This window comes from Triticum dicoccoides, chromosome 5A (assembly GCF_002162155.2).
Source record: "Triticum dicoccoides isolate Atlit2015 ecotype Zavitan chromosome 5A, WEW_v2.0, whole genome shotgun sequence".
Classification (NCBI taxonomy): Eukaryota; Viridiplantae; Streptophyta; class Magnoliopsida; order Poales; family Poaceae; genus Triticum; species Triticum dicoccoides.
Window position 1 is genome coordinate 380666011 of NC_041388.1, and position 22084 is coordinate 380688094.

A 22084-nucleotide genomic window follows, 5' to 3' on the forward strand; every position below is an offset into this window, starting at 1 on the left:
TTAAGCAAGACGACTTCAATGCTTATTTGGTAGACAATTAAAAGAAAATGCTTATATGATTAGATGCTTCTGTGATTATATGGCTGATATTAAAGGTGAACTTAAACTTGTTAGCAAACATGCTTCTATGGTTACCACTCAAGTAGAACAAGTACTTAAGGCTCAAAAAGAAGTGCTTGATGAAATGAATAGTAAGAAAAATGATTATGCTGTTAGAGTGGCTACTAAAACTGGTAGAATGACTCAAGAACCTTTGTATCCTGAAGGCCACCCTAAGAGAATCGAGCAAGATTCTCAAAGAAATAATATTGATGTTCCTAGTTCTTCTAAAAAGAAGAAGAAAAATGATAGAACTGTGCAAACTTCTAGTGAACCTATTGTTGAACCACCTGATAATCCAAATGATATTTCTATGTCTGATGCTGAAACACAATCTGGTAATGAACATGAACCTAATGAAAATATTAATGATGATGTTCATGATGATGCTCAACCTAGTAATGACAATGATGTAGAAATTGAACTTGTTGTTGATCTTGAAAACCCACAATCAAAGAATCAACGTTATGATAAAAGAGACTTTGTTGCTAGGAAACATGGTAAAGAAAGGGAACCTTGGGTTCAGAAACCCATGCCTCTTCCTCCAAAACCATCCAATAAAAAGGATGATGAGGATTTTGAGCGCTTTGCTGAAATGATTAGGCCTATCTTTTTGCGTATGCGATTAACAGATGTGCTTAAAACAAATCCTTATGCTAAATATATGAAGGATATCATTAATAATAAAATAAAGATACCGGAAGCTGAGATTTCCACCATGCTTGCTAATTATACTTTCAAGGGTGGAATACCAAAGAAACTTGGAGACCCCGGAGTACCTACTATACCTTGCTCCATTAAAAGAAATTATATTAAAACTGCTTTATGTGATCTTGGAGCCGGTGTTAGTGTTATGCCTCTCTCTTTATATCGTAGACTTGACTTGAATAAGCTGACACCTACCGAAATATCTTTGCAAATGGCTGATAAATCAAGTGCTATACCTGTCGGTATCTGTGTGGATGTGCCTGTTGTGGTTGCAAACGTTGCTATTTTAACAGACTTTGTTATTCTTGATATTCCTGAGGATGATAGTATGTCTATTATTCTTGGAAGACCTTTTCTTAATACTGCAGGGGCTGTTATTGATTGCAACAAAGGCAATGGCACTTTTCATGTTAATGGTAATGAGCATACAGTACACTTTCCGAGGAAACAACCTCAAGTTCATAGTATCAACTCCATTGGAAAAATTCCATCGATTATAATTGGAGGTTTTGAATTTCCTCTTCCTACTGTCAAGAAGAAATATGATATAATTATTATAGGGGATGTGCATATCCCTGTTGAGGTAACCTAGTGTTATTCGAAATTTCTCTGGTTTCATGTTAATCGGAATGAGTTTGTTAACAAGACTTGATCAACCTTGTTAGTGGATTATTTTTGATGAGCATGAGATGGATGAAACTAGAAGCACAAACTTCTGTACCCTCTCTATACTTTCTGTTAATTAGTAGAAATAAAGTAAAAATAGTATTTTTCAGTCCGTTTCCTGGCTTATCCATTCAACATAAAAATATCCCAAAAATAAAAGTCCTCAGAATGACATGCCAATTTAATATGATTTTTTCGGGAATATTTGAGGATTTACTGCGCAAAAATTACCGCGGAGGAGCTGCCACCTGGCCACGAGGGTGGTGGGCGCCCTCCCCCCTCTAGGGCGCGCCCCCCTGCCTCGTGGGCCCATGGTGGCCCTCCTCCACTTATCCCAGCACCCATCTTCTTCCTCTGTCTCACACAAACCCGAAAAACCAACTCAAGCACGAGTTCCAGCCACTTTTGCTGTGATTTTCGATCTCCTTGCTCGAAGCACCTCTCGCAAAACTGCTTGGGGAGATTGTTCCTTGGTATATGACTCCTCCATTGGTCCAATTGGTTTTTGTTCTAGTGCTTTATTCTTTGCAAATTTTTGCTGCATAGGTGACCATGTTCTTGAGCTTGCATGTCAAATTTATATGGTTCCAAGTAGTTCTAATGCTTGATTTAGGCTCTAAGCACTTGTAGGAGTAGTTTCTATAAGTTTTATTGAAGTTGGTTCACTTTTGTTTGAAGTTACTAAAAATTTCGGATTATTTTAGAAAAATAATGAGGAGATTTTTGAGGGTCTCATCGAGCCAAAGCTCGAAGGAAAAGGCACCGAAGCCTAAGTATAATTTGCCGCGCACCGCGGAGATTCAGGCGCGTGAATGGCCTTCTGATGATTTCTTGATAGCAGCCAGTATCTATGAAGATTTTCATGAATTGGCTCACAATGTAGGCCTCACCGCTTTCCTCCACGACCAATGCAATCAATATCTCTTACTCACAAATACTTTTGTGCAAAACTTTCATTTTCATTCTAGGAACTCACCACCTACGGTGGAGTTTCATTTATATGATGAGCATAAGGAGATGTCACTTTATGATTTCTGTCGGATTTGTTTAGTCCCTTTTGAGGGCAAGATAGAAGAACCACATCATGATGATGTGGTTGGGTTTATTGATACTATCACTATAGGAGAAACTAGGAAGGTTTCCGATGCATGAATCACTAGCATACATTTTCCTGTTTTACGTACTTTGCATTATTTGCTAGTCGTTGTTTAATTGGACACGGAAACTGTGGAAACCTTAGTATCCCTGATATAATTATTTTGCTCCACGGTTTATACAGTGATAACACTTTTAGTATGGGCGGTATTATTGCTAGACGGTTAAGTATGAACCATACCAAAGGCCCCATCTTTGGAGGCATCTATGCTACACGCCTAGCCGTACATTTTAACATACCTATTAGGCATGCTGAGAAGGAAGAAAAGGTGCTGCCCCGTGTTTATCTAGATCATAAAAGTATGGTGGCACATGATTTTATTGTTAAAAATAGGGCAGGAGAGCTTAAGTATCAATTGTTCTTTAACAAACATCATCCTGAGACTATTATCCTGCCTGCTCCTTCTTTGTTCGATTTGACTATAGGCACTTACCTTGTTCCGTTGACAGCTATTCACGCCTACCGAAACCCTGCACCAGCTGAGGAGCCAGAATCGGAACCACAATTTGATCCTTCATGGCAGTCTAACTATCAGTGGGATCCGGAGATGATTGCCAGCCAGTGGCAATCGGAGCCTTCTTCTTCCTCATCACAGTACGACCCCAACAACTATTATTATGGATATCAGCCAGGCCAGCCGTGGCAATAGACAAACTTAGGCCAAAAGCCTAAGCTTGGGGGAGTACATATTTCTCACTGACATTACATTTATGTTCACACACATTCATTGCTAGATGTCGGTGCTCATACTTTTTCACTATAATATCCATGCTAGTTTATTTTCTTTTTCCTGCTTTCTTCTTGTGTGTTTGTTAAACCTTAAGGAAAACCAAAAAAAATTAGTAGTAGTTTATTTTTTCTGCTGTAGTAGTAATAATTAAAAAGAAAACCCAAAAATATTTCTCGTTCTTCTTTTGCTTGTTGGGAGTTTTCCCGTGTAAATAGTTTTATTTCTTTTCTTTTATTTGGGGGTCAGTAGGAGAAGACCATAATTAAATTGTTGAAGTGGCTCTCATATGTATTATTGTTGATTTAACAAAGGGCCCATATTTCCTTGTCTTGTCCTGTTTATTGAATGCTCGCAGATTCCAACTTAGTCCAATGCACGTACACTCTTATTATTATTCACACCGTTCGGTCGTGCAAGTGAAAGGCAATTATGATGGTATATGATGGACTGACTGAGATGAGAAAAGCTGGTATGAACTCGACCTCTTTTGTTTTTGTAAATATGATGAGTCCCTCATTCTTGATTCAGCTTATTATGAATAAACATGTTTGCAATGACAATTAGAGATCATAATTGCTTGTGCCATGCTTGATTAGCTATGAGTTATAATGGTTTACCTTGTGAGCCAACATGCTATTGAGATGGTTATGATGTGGTATGATGGGGTGGTATCCTCCTTTGAATGATTTAAGTGACTTGACTTGGCACATGTTCACGCATGTAGTTGAAACAAATCAACATAGCCTTCACGATATTTATGTTCATGGTGGATTATATCCTACTCATGCTTGCATCCAATGTTTATTAATTTTAATGCATGTACATGGCTGTTGTCGCTCTCTAGTTGGTCGCTTCCCAATCTTTTGCTAGCCTTCACCTGTACTAAGCAGGAATACTGCTTGTGCATCCAATCCCTTAAACCCCAAAGTTATTCCAGATGAGTCCACTATACCTTCCTATATGCGGTATCTACCTGCCATTCCAAGTAAATTTGTATGTGCCAAACTCTAAACCTTCAAATAAACATTCTGTTTTGTATGCTCGAATAGCTCATGTATCAACCAAGGTTGTCCTTATCTTCCGTGTTAGGCGGGTTATTCTCAAGAGGAGTGGACTCCGCTCCTCACTCACGAGAAAATGGCTGGTCACCGGGATGCCCAGTCCCATGCTTTATGCAAACTAAATCAAAATTAATTGCAAACAAAACTCCCCCTGGGAGATGATGTATGTTGGAGGCACTCGTTGTTTCGAGCAAGCCATGGATTGATGCTTGTTGGTGGAGGGTGGTATAAACTTTACCATTCTGTTTGGGAACCGCCTATAATGAGTTTAGCATGGAAGATATCGCCATCTCTTAGTTGTTACGTTGACAATGAAAGTATCTCGCTCAAAATACAATTTATCTCTATTTCAAAACCGAGCTCTGGCACCTCTACAAATCCCTGCTTCCCTCTGTGAAGGGCCTATCCATTTACTTTTATGTTGAGTCATCACCCTCTTATTAAAAAGCACTAGCTGGAGAGCACAGTTGTCATTTGCATTCATTACTATTAATCTATGTTGGGTGTGACTATGATTGGATCTCTTTTACCATGAATTACAATGTCTAGTCAGTCCTTGATCTTTAAAGGTGCTCTGCATTTATGTTTTGCGGTCTCAGAAAGGGCTAGCGAGATACCATCTTGTTATATCATATTATGATTGTTTTGAGAAAGTGTTGTCATCCGAGGTTTATTATTATGACTTGCTAGTTGATTATGCTATTGATATGAGTAATTATAAGACCTGAGAATTATTGCAAATGTGGTTAGTTATGATCTATGCTGAAAACTTCAATGCTAGCTTGACATAGTTACAATAACAAGAGCAAACAGAGTTTGTAAAAGTTTTTCTTTCTTTCTTTTAGTTTGTCAACTGAATTGCTTGAGGACAAGCAAGGGTTTAAGCTTTGGGGAGTTGATACATCTCCGTCGTATCTACTTTTCCAAACACTTTTGCATTTGTTTTGGACTCTAACTTGTATGATTTGAATGAAACTAACCCGGACTGACGCTATTTTCAGCAGAATTGCCATGGTGTTGTTTTATGTGCAGAAAACAAATATTCTCGGAATGACCTGAAACTCCACGGAACATCTTAGAAAAAATAATAAAAAATCCTCGCCAAAGATGAAGACCAGGGGGCCCACACCCTGTTCACGAGGGTGGGGGGCGCCCCCCCCCTAGGGCGCGCCCCCTACCTCATGGGCCCCCTGGATGCCCTCCGACGCCAACTCCAACTCTATATATTTGCTTTTGGAGAGGAAAAAATCAGAGAGAAGAAATCATCGCATTTTACGTTACGGAGCCGCCGCCAAGCCCTAAAACCTCTCGGGAGAGCTGATCTGGAGTCCGTTCGGGGCTCCGGAGAGGGGGATTCGTCGTCGTCGTCATCATCAACCATCCTAAATCACCAATTTCATGATGCTCACCGCCGTGCGTGAGTAATTCCATCGTAGGCTTGCTAGACGGTGATGGGTTGGATGAGATTTATCATGTAATCGAGTTAGTTTTGTTAGGGTTTGATCCCTAGTATCCACTATGTTCTGAGATTGATGTTGCTATGACTTTGCTATGCTTAATGCTTGTCACTAGGGCCCGAGTTCCATGATTTCAGATCTGAACCTATTATGTTTTCATGAATATATGTGTGTTCTTGATCCTATCTTGCAAGTCTATAGTCACCTACTATGTGTTATGATCCGGCAACCCTGAAGTGACAATAATCAGGACCACTCCCGGTGATGACCATAGTTTGAGGAGTTCATGTATTCACTATGTGCTAATGCTTTGTTCCGGTTCTCTATTAAAAGGAGGCCTTAATATCCCTTAGTTTCCAATAGGACCCCGATGCCACAGGAGGGTAGGACAAAAGATGTCATGCAAGTTCTTTTCCATAAGCATGTATGACTATATACGGAATACATGCCTACATTACATTGATGAATTGGAGCTAGTTTTGTGTCACCCTATGTTATGACTGTTACATGATGAACCGCATCCGGCATAATTATCCACCACTGATCCGGTGCCTACGAGTTTTCCATATACTGGTTTACGCTTATTTACTTTCCCGCTGCTACTGTTACAATCACTACAAAATACCAAAAACATTACTTTTGTTGTCTTTACTTTTGTTGCCACTACCACCACTATCATATTACTTTGCTACTAAAGACTTTGCTGCAGATACTAAGTTTCCAGGTGTGGTTGAATTGACAACTCAGCTGCTAATACTTGAGAATATTCTTTGGCTCCCCTTCTGTCGAATCAATAAATTTGGGTTGAATACTCTACCCTCGAAAGCTGTTGCGATCCCCTATACTTGTGGGTTATCAAAGGGCAAAGAAACCTCGCAGTACGAAGCGCCGCCGCACCAGCCAAGCCGTTCCTCTCGATCCCGAATTGCATCGGCATGTCGATAATCCGGGAAGAAGAACACTACCCCGAGAGGGGCAAATGGCACCGCTCGCCACACTGTTTGGCGGCGGCGCGCTCACAGCAAGGGGAACGCGCCACCGACGAAGGGGATAGCAAAGGCCGCCGCTGCAGTATGCTCCGCCATCGTCTGGTGCAAAGGGAAGAGAAGGCCATCACACTTTGCTCACTCTCTCTGTGGCGGTGGAACGGAAAACGACGGAGAATGGAAGGGGGACAAGGGGGTCGCCGCTGTATCGGATGTCGTCGAGCGTTGGGGCTCAGAGGAGGAGGGCGCTGCCACTTTTCTCTCGTTCTGCCACAGGATGCAGTGGATGGGGGAGAAATGGAAGGCAAAAGAGCTAGGAAATGATGGGAAAGCGAGAAGGGCTCGCGGCGCGGTGGCTGATCGACCTCGTCGCCGGTGGCCGACATAGCCTGAACCCGTCATCACCCGAGCTGACAGAGGAGCAGAGGAGGGCCCAGGTCGCGCCTCTCTCTCTCTGTGTCGCAGGAGGCAGTGGTGGATGGGTGAAATGGAGTGGGGAAAGGAAGAGAAGGTGGCCGGGCTCGCGTGGCGCGGTGGTGGACGCCATCGCCGGCGGCCGGCAAGGAGCCTCCCGCGGTGGCCCGACGGCCAGAGAAAGAGATTGAGAGAGTGAAGAGGCAGACAGATCGAGCGAGTGGCTAGGGTTTTGGTCGGGGGGATCGGCTCCTCCTAGTTTTGATCTACCGAAAACGGTGCTCTACTATAGGATTAGATTGAACAGACGAGATCAAACCCCTAGATCCACAGACGGGCCAGTAGGCCAAAAGTGCCTTGGACCTTTTTGAAGGAAATATGCCCTAGAGGCAATAATAAACTTATTATTTATTTCCTTATTTCATGATAAATGTTTATTGTTTATGCTAGAATTGTATTAACCGGAAACATAATACATGTGTGAATACATAGACAAACAGAGTGTCACTAGTATGCCTCTACTTGATTAGCTCATTGAATCAAAGATGGTTAAGTTTCCTAGCCATAGACATGAGTTGTCATTTGATTAACGGGTTCACATCATTAAAGAATGATGTGATTGACTTGACCCATTCCGTTAGCATAGCACTTGATCGTTTAGTTTGTTGCTGTTGCTTTCTTCATGACTTATACATGTTCCTATGACTATGAGATTATGCAACTCCCGTTTACCGGAGGAACACTTTGTGTGCTACCAAACATCACAACGTAACTGGGTGATTATAAAGGTGCTCTACAGGTTCCTTCGAAGGTACTTGTTGGGTTGGCGTATTTCGAGATTAGGATTTGTCACTCCGATTGTCGGAGAGGTATATCCTGGGCCCACTCGGTAATGCACATCACTATAAGCCTTGCAAGCATTGCAACTAATGAGTTAGTTGCGGGATGATGTGTTACGGAACGAGTAAGGAGACTTGCCGGTAACGAGATTGAACTAGGTATTGAGATACCGATGATTGAATCTCGGGCAAGTAACATACCGATGACAAAGGGAACAATGTATGTAGTTATGCGGTCTGACCGATAAAGATCTTCATAGAATATGTGGGAGCCCATATGAGCATCCAGGTTCCACTATTGGTTATTGACCGGAGACGTGTCTCGGTCATGTCTACATAGTTCTCGAACCCGTAGGGTCCGCATGCTTAAAGTTCGATGACTATTATATTATGAGTTTATGTGTTTTGATGTACCGAAGGAGTTCGGAGTCCCGGATGAGATTGGGGACATGACGAGGAGTCTCGAAATGGTCGAGACGTAAAGATCGATATATTGTACGACTGTATTCGGACATCGGAAAGGTTCCGAGTGATTCGGGTATTTTCGGGAGTACCGGGAAATTACGGGAATTCGTATTGGGCCTTAATGGGCCATACGGGAAAGGAGAGAAAGGCCTCAAAGGGTGGCCGCACCCCTCTCCATGGGCTAGTCCGAATTGGACTAGGGAGGGGGGCGACCGCTTCCTTCCTTCTCATTTTCCCTTCCCTTTCCTTCCCTCCTACTCCTACTACTTGGAAGCACTGTTCAATATATCTTCCGATATTTCGATAAATCGGCCGATTTATCGCTTATCATGGTCTGACTGATAAGATAAATTGGCCGATAAATCAACCGATATGGCGATAAATCGGCCGATATGCCGATAAACTGGCCGATTTACCCCTTATCGTAGGTCGACCGATAAATTCCCGATAAGCGATATCCCCAACATTGCTTGGAAGGGCTCCTAGTTCTACTAGGAAAGGGAGAATCCTACTCCCGGTGGGAGTAGGACTCCCCTAGGGCGCGCCATAGAGAGGGTAGGCCCTCCCCCTCCTCCACTCCTTTATATACAGGGGCAGGGGGCACCCCAAAGACACAACAATTGATCTCTTGATCTCTTAGCCATGTGCGGTGCCCCCTCCACCATAATCCACCTTGATCATATTGTAGCGGTGCTTAGGCGAAGCCCTGCGTTGGTAGAACATCATCATCATTACCACGCCGTCGTGCTGACGAAACTCTCCCTCAACACTCAGCTGGATCGGAGTTCGAGGGACATCATCGGGCTGAACGTGTGCAGAACTCGGAGGTGCCGTACGTTCGGTACTTGGATCGGTCGAATCGTGAAGACATACGACTACATCAACCGCGTTGTCATAACGCTTCCGCTTTCGGTCTACGAGGGTACGTGGACACACTCTCCCCTCTCGTTGCTATGCATCACCATGATATTGCATGTGCGTAGGAAATTTTTTAAATTACTACGTTCCCCAACAGTGGCATCCGAGCCAGGTTTTATGCGTTGATGTAATATGCACGAGTAGAACACAAGTGAGTTGTGGGCGATATAAGTCATACTGCTTACCAGCATGTCACACTTTGCTTCGGCGGTATTGTTGGATGAAGCCGCCCGGACCGACATTACGCGTACGCTTACGTGAGACTGGTTTTACCGCTGTGCTATGCACACAGGTGACTAGCGGGTGTCAGTTTCTCCAACTTTAGTTGAACCGAGTGTGGCTACGCCCGGTCCTTGACAAGGTTAAAACAGCACTAACTTGACAAACTATCATTGTGGTTTTGATGCGTAGGTAAGAACGGTTCTTGCTCAGCCTGTAGCAGCCACGTAAAACTTGCAACAACAAAGTAGAGGATGTCTAACTTGTTTTTGCAGGGCATGTTGTGATGTGATATGGTCAAGACGTGATGAGATATAAGTTGTTGTATAAGATGATCATGTTTTGTTGAAGTTATCGGCAACTGGCATAAGCCTTATGGTTGTTTCTTTATTGCATAAGATGCAAGCGCCAAATAATTTCTTTACTTTATCGCTATGCGATAGCAATAGTTGCAAGAGCAATAGTTGGCGAGACGACCATGTGATGACACATTGATATAGATCAAGATGATGGAGATCATGGTGTCATGCCGGTGGCGATGGAAATCATGACGATGCTTTGGAGATGGAGATCAAAGGCACAAGATGATGATGGCCATATCATGTCACATATTTTGATTGCATGTGATGTTTATCTTTTATACATCTTATTTTTCTTAGTTCGACGGTAGCTTTATAAGATGATCTCTCACTAAATTTCAATATAAAAGTGTTCTCCCTGAGTATGCATCGTTGCCAAAGTTCGTCGTGCCCAGACACCACAAGATGATCAGGTGTGATAAGCTCTACGTCCATCTACAATGGGTGCAAGCCAGTTTTGCACACGCAGAATACTCAGGTTAAACTTGATGATCCTAGCATATGAAGATATGGCCTCGGAACACTGAGACCGAAAGGTCGAGCGTGAATCATATAGTAGATATGATCAACATAATGATGTTCACCATTGAAAGCTACTCCATTTCACGTGATGATCGGTTATGGTTTAGTTGATTTGGATCACGTGATCAATTAGATGATTAGAGGGATGTCTATCTAAGTGGGAGTTCTTAAGTAATATGATTAATTGAACTTTAATTTATCATGAACTTAGTCCTGGTAGTATTAGCATATCTATGTTGTAGATCAATAGCTCGCGAGGTTACTCCTCGTTTAATTTTTATATGTTCCTAGAGAAAACTAAGTTGAAAAATGTTAGTAGCAATGATGCAGATTGGATCCGTGGTCTGAGGATTATCCTCATTGCTGCACAGAAGAATTATGTCCTTGATGCACCGCTAGGTGACAGACCTATTGCAGGAGCAGATGCAGACGTTCCGAACGTTTGGCTAGCTCAATATGATGACTACTTGATAATTTAGTGCACCATGCTTAACGGCTTAGAATCGGGACTTCAAAGACGTTTTGAACGTCATGGAACATATGAGATGTTCTAGGAGTTGAAGTTAATATTTCAAGCAAATACCCGAGTTGAGAGGTATGAAGTCTCCAACAAGTTCTATAGCTAAAAGATGGAGGAGAATAACTCAAGCAGTGAGCATGTGCTCAGATTGTCTGGGTACTACAATCGCTTGAATCAAGTGGGAGTTAATCTTCCAGATAAAATAGTGATTGACAGAATTCTCTAGTCACCATCACCAAGTTAGTAGAACTTCGTGATGAACTATAATATGCAAGGAATAACGGAAACGATTCCCAAGCTCTTCGTGATGCTGAAATCGACGAAGGTAGAAATCAAGAAAAGCATCAAGTGTTGATGGTAAACAAAACCACTAGTTTCAAGTAAAGGGACAAAGGGAAGAACGGGGAACTTCAAGAAGAACGGCAAGCAAGTTGCTGCTCAAGTGAAGAAGCCCAAGTCTAAACCGAAGCCTGAGACTAAGTGCTTCTACTGCAAAGGGACTGGTCACTGGAAGCAGAACTGCCCCAAGTATTTGGCGGATAAGAAGAATGGCAAAGTGAACAAAGGTATATTTGATATACATGTTATTGATGTGTACTTTACTAGTGTTTATAGCAACCCCTCAGTATTTGATACTAGTTCAGTTGCTAAGAGTAGTAACTCGAAACGGGAGTTGCAGAATGAACAGAGACTAGTTAAGGGTGAAGTGACGATGTGTATTGGAAGTGGTTCCAAGATTGATATGATCATCATCGCACACTCCCTATACTTTCGGGATTAGTGTTGAACCTAAAATAAATGTTATTTAGTGTGTGCGTTGAGCATGAATATGATTGGATCATGTTTATTGCAATACGCTTATTCATGTAAACTAGAGAATAATTGTTGTTCTATTTACATGAATAAAATCTTCTATGGTCATACACCCAATGAAAATGGTTTGTTGGATCTCGATCGTAGTGATACACATATTCATAATATTGAAGTCAGAAAATGCAAAGTTAATAATGATAGTGCAACTTATTTGTGGCACTGTCGTTTAGGTCATATTGGTGTAAAGCGCATGAAGAAACTCCATGCTGATGGGATTTTGGAATCACTTGATACTTGCGAACCATGCCTCATGGGCAAGATGACTAAAACTCAGTTCTCCGGAACAATGGAGCGAGCAATTGACTTATTGGAAATAATACATACTGATGTATGTGGTTCGATGAGTGTTGAGGCTCGCGGCGGATATCATTACTTTCTGACCTTCACAGATGATTTGAGCAGATATGGGTATATCTACTTGATGAAGCACAAGTCTGAAACATTTGAAAAGTTCAAAGAATTTCAGAGTGAAGTGGAGAATCATCGTAACAAAAATAAAAGTTTCTACGATATGATCGCATAAGTAAAATATTTGAGTTACGAGTTTGGCCTTCAGTTAAAACAATGTGAAATAGTTTCACTACTCACGCCATCTAGAACACCACAGTGTAATGGTGTGTCTGAACATCGTAACCGTACTTTATTAGATATGGTGCAATCTATGACGTCTCTTACTGATTTACCGCTATCGTTTTGGGGTTATGCATTAGAGACAGCTACATTCACGTTAAATAGGGCACCATCTAAATCCGTTGAGACGACACCGTATGGACTATGGTTTGGCAAGAAACCTAAGCTGTTGTTTCTTAAAGTTTGAGGTTGCAATGCTTATGTGAAAAAGTTTCAACCTGATAAGCAAAACCCAAATCGGAGAAGTGTGTCTTCATAGGATACCCAAAAGAAAAAGTTGGGTACACCTTCTATCACAGATCCGAAGGCAAGATATTCATTGCTGAGAATGGATCCTTTCTAGAGAAGGAGTTTCTCTCGAAAGAAGTGAGTGGGAGGAAAGTAGAACTTGATGAGGTAACTGTACCTGCTCCCTTGTTGGAAAGTAGTTCATCACAGAAATCTGTTCCTGTGACTACTACACCAATTAGTGAGGAAGCTAATGATGATCATCATATAACTTCAGATCAAGTTACTACCGAACCTCGTAGGTAAACCAGAGTGAGATCCGCACCAGAGTGGTACGGAAATCCTGTTCTGGAGGTCATGTTAATTGACCATGACGAACCTACGAACTATGAGGAAGCGATGATGAGCCCAGATTCCACGAAATGGCTTGAGGCCATGAAATCTGAGATGAGATCCATGTATGAGAACAAAGTATGGACTTTGATTGACTTGAACAATGATTGGCGAGCCATTGAGATTAAATGGATCTTCAAGAGGAATACAGACGCTAATAGTAGTGTTACTATCTACGAAGCTATAATTGTCGCAAAAATGTTTTCGACAAGTTCAAGGTGTTGACTACGATGAGAGTTTCTCACTCGTATCTATGCTTAAGTCTGTCTGATTCATGTTAGAAATTGCCGCATTTCATGAAATCTGGCAAATGGATAAACAAAACTGCATTCCTTAATGGATATATTTAAGAAGAGTTGTATATGATGCAACCAGAAGGTTTTGTCAATCCTAAAGGTGCTAACAAAATATGCAAGCTCCAGCGATCCATCTATGGACTGGTGCAAGCATCTCGGAGTTGGAATATATGCTTTGATAAGTTGATCAAAGCATATAGTTTTATATAGACTTGCGGTGAAGCCTGTATTTACAAGAAAGTGAGTGGGAGCACTACATCCTTTCTGATAAGTATATGTGAATGGCATATTGTTGATCGGAAATAATGTAGAATTATTCTGCAAAGCATAAAGGAGTGTTTGAAAGGAGTTTTTTAAAGAAAAACCTCGATGAAGCTACTTACATATTAAGCGTCAAGATCTATAGAGATAGATCAAGACGCTTGATAAGTTTTTTCAATGAGTACATACCTTGACAAGATTTTGAAGTAGTTCAAAATGGAACAGTCAAAGAAAGAGTTCTTGCCTGTGTTACAATGTGTGAAATTGAGTAAGACTCAAATCCCGACCACGGCAGAAGATAGAAAGAGAATGAAAGTCATCCCCTATGCCTCAGCCATAGGTTCTATAAAGTATGTCGTGCTGTGTACCAGATCTATTGTATACCCTACACTATTTTTTGGCAAGGGAGTACAATAGTGATCTAGGTATCCTTAGTGGAATAAGGATATGTTTCTCGATTATGGAGGTGACAAAAGGTTCGTCGTAAAGAGTTACGTCGATTCAAGCTTTAACACCGATCTGGATGACTCTAAGTCTCGATCTAGATACATATTCAAAGTGGGAGCAATTAGCTAGAGTAGCTCCATGCAGAGCATTGTTGACATAGAAATTTGCAAAATACATACGGATCTGAATGTGGCAGGCCCGTTGACTAAACTTCTCTGACAAGCAAAACATGATCACACCTTAGTACTCTTTGGGTGTTAATCACATGGCGGTGTGAACTAGATTACCGACTCTAGTAAACCCTTTGAGTGTTGGTCACGTTGCGATGTGAACTATGGGTGTTAATCACATGGTAATGTGAACTATTAATGTTAAATCACATGGCGATGTGATCTAGATTATTTACTCTAGTGCAAGTAGGAGACTGAAGAAATATGCCCTATAGGCAATAATAAAGTTATTATTTATTTCCTTATTTCATGATAAATGTTTATTATTTATGCTAGAATTGTATTAACCAGAAACATAATACATGTGTGAATACATAGACAAACAGAGTGTCACTAGTATGCCTCTACTTGACTAGCTCGTTGAATCAAAGATGGTTAAGTTTCCTAGCCATAGACATGAGTTGTCATTTGATTAACGGGGTCACATCATTAGAGAATGATGTGATTGACTTGACCCATTCCGTTAGCATAGCACTTGATCGTTTAGTTTGTTGATGTTGCTTTCTTCATGACTTATACATATTCCTATGACTATGAGATTATGCAACTCCCGTTTACCGGAGGAACACTTTGTGTGCTACCAAACGTCACAACGTAACTGGGTGATTATAAAGGTGCTCTACAGGTGTCTCCGAAGGTACTTGTTGGGTTGGCGTATTTCGAGATTAGGATTTGTCACTCCGATTGTTGGAGAGGTATCTCTGGGCCCACTCGGTAATGCACATCACTATAAGCCTTGCAAGCATTGCAACTAATGAGTTAGTTGCGGGATGATGTGTTATGGAATGAGTAAAGAGACTTGCTGGTAACGAGATTGAACTAGGTATTGAGATACCGACGATCGAATCTCGGGCAATAACATACCGATGACAAAGGGAACAACGTATGTAGTTATGCGGTCTGACCGATAAAGATCTTCGTAGAATATGTGGGAGCCAATATGAGCATCCAGGTTCCGCTATTGGTTATTGACTAGAGACGTGTCTCGGTCATGTCTACATAGTTCTCGAACCCGTAGGGTCCGCACACTTAAAGTTCGATGACGGTTATATTATGAGTTTAGGTGTTTTGATGTACCGAAGGAGTTCGGAGTCCCGGATGAGATCGGGGACATGACGAGGAGTCTCAAAATGGTCGAGACGTAAAGATCGATATATTGGACGACTATATTCAGACATCGGAAAGGTTCCGAGTGATTCAGGTATTTTCGGGAGTGCCGGGAAGTTACGGGAATTCGTATTGGGCCTTAATGGGCCATACAGGAAAGGAGAGAAAGGCCTCAAAGGGTGGCCGCACCCCTCCCCATGGGCTGGTCCGAATTGGACTAGGGAGGGGGGGCGCCCCCTTCCTTCCTTCTCCTTTTCCCTTCCCTTTCCTTCCCTCCTACTCCTACTACTTGGAAGGGCTCATAGTTCTACTAGGAAAGGGGGAATCCTACTCCCGGTGGGAGTAGGACTTCCCTAGGGCGTGCCATAGAGAGGGCCGGCCCTCCCCCTCCTCCAGTCCTTTATATACGGGGCAGGGGGCACCCCAAAGACACAACAATTGATCTCTTAGCCGTGTGCGGTGCCCCCCTCCACCATAATCCACCTCGATCATATCGTAGCGGTGCTTAGGCGAAGCCCTGCGTCAGTAGAACATCATCATCGTCACCACGCCGTCGTGCTGACAAAACTCTCCCTCAACACTCGGCTGGATCGGAGTTCGAGGGACGTCATCGGGCTGAACGTGTGTAGAACTCGGAGGTGCCGTGCGTTCGGTACTTGGATCGGTCGGATCATGAAGATGTACGACTACATCAACCGCGTTGTCATAACGCTTTCGCTTTCGGTCTACGAGGGTACGTGGACACACTCTCCCCTCTCGTTGCTATGCATCACCATGATCTTGCATGTGCGTAGGAAATTTTTGAAATTACTACGTTCCCCAACACTTTTTGGTCCGGCGAACCAGCCCACAGCCGCATTGCTGCAGGGGCTGTTGGCCGAGCAGCTCGACGGTCGAGCAGTGCTTGACCAGCAGGCCGTGGGCCGCGCGCGGGAGCGAGCTGCGGGCTCTTTGGCCGGCTGGCGTTTTTTATTTTCTGTCCAGTTTTTGGGCAAACTTAAATACAGTTTTTTTCTCTAGTAAAAAATTATTCAAAGAATTTTCTTTGTTTAGAAAATAGAAAAGTAAAGAATTGCTTCTGAACGGTGCTATTTTCATGAATTTTATTCATATTTTCCACTATGAAAGATTAAATTGTTGCTTCTCTAATTCAATTTTGAACCAACCGGTTAAAATTGCTTAGAGAGTAAAAGAGTACATAATTGTTTCTGAATAGAATATTGTAAAGTTTCCGCTGCAAAGTAAAAGTTTTATCCTCCAATTAAATTGGAACCAATGGGAAAATTTAATTGGAAGAACTGTTCTTAGCAATGTTTTTCTGCTGTCGGTGAAATCAGATTCAGATAGCTTCTGCTATGACAAAAGAAATATATTTATTTTAAAATTCAAATATGACATTGTTATTTTCTGACCAACGTTGATGATAACAGTGCTATAATTCTATGAGTCTTATGTTCAAAGCTTAAATATCTGATGAATTTTGTATCAAAGTGATCAATTTCAGAGAACAGATAAAGATCAAGAAATGCTCTTGAGCTAGAGAAATATATATTTCTTGTTCCCGCTGCAATAAAGTTGATGATCATGATTATTTCTTAGCAAAGTTGTTTAACAAAAATACTATTATCACATTGTTTATGAGTTATATGCATTGTTTCCATTTCCGCCCAATGGTGATATGGAATTAATGTAGAGAGATTATGTTTTATTCTAACTTTGCCACAACAGTGATTTAGAGTATAAAAAGAAAGTTTTAAAAGATTTAGTGTGCATATTTTTAACCAGACCAATGTAGGGCTATTTTTATGCTCATTATGGTTAATTATTGGCTAGGTTTTCTCAGACTAAAAGTTTTACATGCTTTCATTCGTGAAAGCGAATGGCTGGGTACTTGTGACCCGAAAGATGACCAAGAAAGGTCATAACGTGAGGGAGTATGTTCTCTTTAAAGAACAGCTTCAAAAGAAAAGAGGTAGATCATTCAGAGTCTTGGTTGACGAATGTCTTTCATGTACTCTCTACGAAGAAGATTTTTCAGTCAACATGATTTGAAATGAAACAAGCAACATGTGTGTTTAATTTGACCAACATGCGTGTTCCCACTACTACTACTACTATATTTCTTTTGTTGCAAACTCAACTATCTAGCACAAGTTTCCTTCTCATTGGGGCATTCTCTGGCAAAGTGCCCTGCTCCATTACAACTAAAACATATTACTACTAACAGGTTTCGAGGTTTCCTTGTGATTACGTAGCCTACTTGGGTCCTTGGCTTCCTTTTTGGGCAATTGCTGAGGTAGTGCCCTGACTCCTTGCACTTATAACAGGTGACATGACTCAGATCCTTCCTGGAATCCAATCTACTTCTCTTTCTGGACTTTTCCATTCCCATCAGAGCTTCTATTTCCAGTGGGTCATACTCTACTTCCTCTGTCGGGAATTCTACTAAATCCCCATTCAAACAATTCTGGGAGATGTGTCCTTCTTCTCCACATGAATAGCATGACTTGGTGCAGGGTTTAATTGGCTCTTCTTTGGATGTGTCCTCCACATCTTCCTTCATCACAGGTTCTTCTAAACTTTCCATAAGGGCTCCTCTCGTTGCTTCTTTCTTCTGCTGGATGGTTCTTTGTACCATGGGGTAAATGTGACACTGAGCAGGGTAGTGGGTAGTCCCTTCACACAAGAAACAAGTGATCTGCCTAGTTGGGCATTCTTCAGCTGGGTGACTTCCTTCATAATTAGGGCATTCATCCTTGTGTTCTTTATGGTCGTGTCCTATTTCTCCACAAAGCTTGCATGCACAAGTTTTTTTCATATCCTTTCCATAAGGCTTCAACTTCTGGGACACAAACCGAGACTTTAGTAAAGTCAACTTAAAATCTTTCCAAGTGGTTACTCCTTGCCATCCATTTATGGTTTGGTACATCCTCCACCAAGTAGAAGCACCTCTTTCAAAGCACTGAAGAGCATGCTGGGTCATATCATGTCCAACTATAGGGTTATTCTCCATGTGATCCTCCATGTTCTGAATCCATCGGTCCGTCTCCAATTGACTCATCGGTCCCGAAAATACAAGCTCATCTCCATTCGTCCTCTATTGGGTCCATGGGTTTTGGGGTGAGATAAGAGAGATCAAGAGGGACGCACACAATACAAACAAAAGTTTTTGAAAAGACAGATTTTATTGTGGCTGTCGAGAAAAACATCAAACAAATGACAGCTCACAAACATCGCATCTAACGTGGGTATAAAACAGGGGTTTGGTCTTCTAAGGGTCAATAAATCTTCAAAATCGCCAACTCTTCAAGTCTTGTTTATGTCTCCGATGGTTTCTTCCCATCGTGCTTGTCCTTCTCAAGTTCTTTTGCCAGATCATCTCCGTTGACGTGAAATCTCTCATGACATCCTTTAATATTCTGGAGTTGCATTTCAAACTTCTAGGTTTCAACATCCTTGGCATGAACCATGGTCTAGTTCTTGACAAATCTCCGGTTTCTCGAGGTTTTGTTCCTCCAATTTGGCTATTTCAGCTTCTGGGTCCTGAGTTTTTCTCAAAATACTTCCTTGTCAAAATACGGCTTCTTGTTGGTCCATCTTAACTTATTAATGTAACACTCCAGATCCTGGTGATACACCGGCTAAGGTTAAAACTTCATCTTACTAATAGGTGCTCCATAAGCCTTGTTCCATCAATCCATTCTGAAGAAATGCATCCTTAACTCAGCACGGTGACAATAGCATCAGCGGGCGATGACATCACGGATAACCATGTTTCTGCTCTTGTCATTCCCATGAGCTATCATTCCATAGTTGATATCTCCTACCTTAGGGTCTTCTTTGACAAAACTTTGAGTTCTCATACTCCTTGTTTCAGTCTTTCTCCGATGCACCTTGGTCTCGGGCATTGAAAACTTCCATAGTCTGCCAAGTTCCATAAGGGTAGCATTCCTAGGTCATACAAATCTGGGGATTCTTCAGAGCCTCCAATTCTCCTAGTCTTCAGAGTCTTCAACAGCTGTAGTTTCCATTATCATAATGTATGGTAAAATCCTCTTCATTCCGAATGGTCTTACTTGTCTGATATCCTGTACTTCTTGGAGTGGTCTCATCAGTCAAATCTTCGAGTGGTCAAAAGGGAAAGGGGTATGGTTTCACTAAAGGGAAATTTGAATAAACTCAGAAGAGAAGAGAGGTAAAAGATCTTTTTGAAAGGGAAAGTTGTAGAGAAAAGTCTTTGCTATGGGCTTGCCAGTTTCTAGGGTCACGTCCTACAGTCAACATGTGCTCCTATACCATCTTGTAGTGATCCGACCCGAATGGATCAAGTCTCTGTGCTTAAGTGTCATCCCTGGATCGGTATGCTGACACACACAGTACTCGAGGATTTATAACAGAGGTAAATCACATGTATAAGTAATGTAAATACTATTACCTCAAATCCAAAATAGCGGAAGTAACAAGGTTGTGGATTCCCATCAACACCAACGGCAAGGTTGAGTGTAGAAATCGTAACCCTAACGTATCACTTACTCGTCGTAAGAAACCTGCAACATGAGACGTTGCAGCCCGAAACGGGTCAGTACATTAAATGTACTGGCAAATTCACACCATAGAGAAAATGATGAACAATGGCTATCACTATATGCATATATGGCTGGTGGAAAAGCTCTATGGTTATAAGGTTTTTGCGTAAAGCCAATTTTTCCCTACTGCAAAGGAATAAATTTTATTTAACTATCATGGTGGTTGTTGAACATTGAGAATGGTTGACAGCATTCTCAATCCCAATTAAGTAACATCATTAAACCCAACAATATTCATTTAAAGTAACGTGATGAGATCAACAGGATAATCCAAGAACTAGATACTCAAGATGTCCATAACCGGGGACACGGCTAATCATGATTAGTTTGTACACTCTGCAGAGGTTTGCGCACTTTTCCCCACAAGACTCGATCTCCTCCATTGGTTTTCTCGCACTACATGGTGTTTGAGAAACGGATGACCGAGACATAGCCTTTCAGAAGCGCTAGCACCTTACGTTGGATAGACTGGTACACCTACTTTCCCCTACATCTGCTAGTCTACCCTGTAAGAGTTCGCACGACTTAATCAACTATGCCAGAGCCCATAATGGCTTGTGGCTGCACACGGAAGTTTCTAGTATGAATAATCTCATGATCCCTTTGAGCCTGGGTGGCGGTCCAAAAGAAAAACAGGCAAGTCCTGGAATACCCAGGTGCCTCAATCCACCCAGATGTGTGTTTAAGTTGCCACCTTAAGTAAACCATTAATTAACAATCTCACATCTGTCATGGATACTCTCAGAACCCAATCCAGGTCTACTAGCATAGCATGGCATAATAAGCAAACGTAGAATGTAACTCCCAAAGGTTTGATAATAAACAGGTAATAGGTACTACCTCATCTACTTCCCATCCCATAGTTTAATTAGATCCTAATCATGCAATGTGTGAAGATTGATCTAATGCAAAAAAAACTGGGTATGGAAGGGGATATGATCAAAGTGTGAACTTGCCTGCAATGTTGATGAAGATGATTCGCACTCAAAAATCTTGATAGCTCTAATCGTAACACTCCAGTTAATCTATCGTAAGCAAGCAATAGTAACCACACATAAGCAATCACTCAAAAGATCAGAAAGAACGAAGAAAACAATTCGGAAAACATCGAAACCAAGCAAATAACTCTTGCAACATAAAACAATTTCTAACAGTACCAAAATTATGTGAATTTGGCCTTATTAGAATGTTTAGGTCAAGAGATTCGATTTGCAAAAAGAATCAACTCAAACGGAGCTACGAAACTCAAGTTATGATCAAACGAAGTTTGAATTCAAATCTGATCTAATTCAAATTTTAAACTTTTCAAAAACATGTTTGAGTTGGATTACTGGATAGAGGAGATCATAACAAAGATGTGGGCATTGGTTTCGTCTAATTCCGACTAACGAGCAAAAAGTTATAGTCGTTTGAAAACCAGGGGCTGATCTGTAAAGAAAATATTTACGTATGGGTCCCTGGACTGACAACTAAAAAAAAGAAAAAAAATCTAAAAAGTGAACATTCGTTACTGAACGCTAACTAACGAATTTGCTTGCTACGAAGAGGTAAACAGCGAGCGTTCTCTATTTAACAAATACCGGTTCGGAAAAAAAACGACCAGATCTAATCCTAGCCGTTGACCCTAGATCTAACGGACGAGGGAGGAGCCGGGCTTACCGCGGCTGTGGGCGTCGGCGTCGCCGGAGAATATGGCAGCGGCGGCGTCGGCTTCGAGCGGGTGGCGGCTCTGGGGCTCAACGGCGCCGACGAAGTAGATGGGGAGGAGCGGCTCGGCGAGGCGAGTCCGAAGGGGGTGGTGGCGTCGGGCGTAGGAGGCGGTGGAACGAGGCGCGACGGCGGCGGATCTCGTCGGAGTTCGGTCTCCGGCGAGGTTTGTGCGAGGCTGCGGGAGGCGATGGCGGCTCCGGTTGG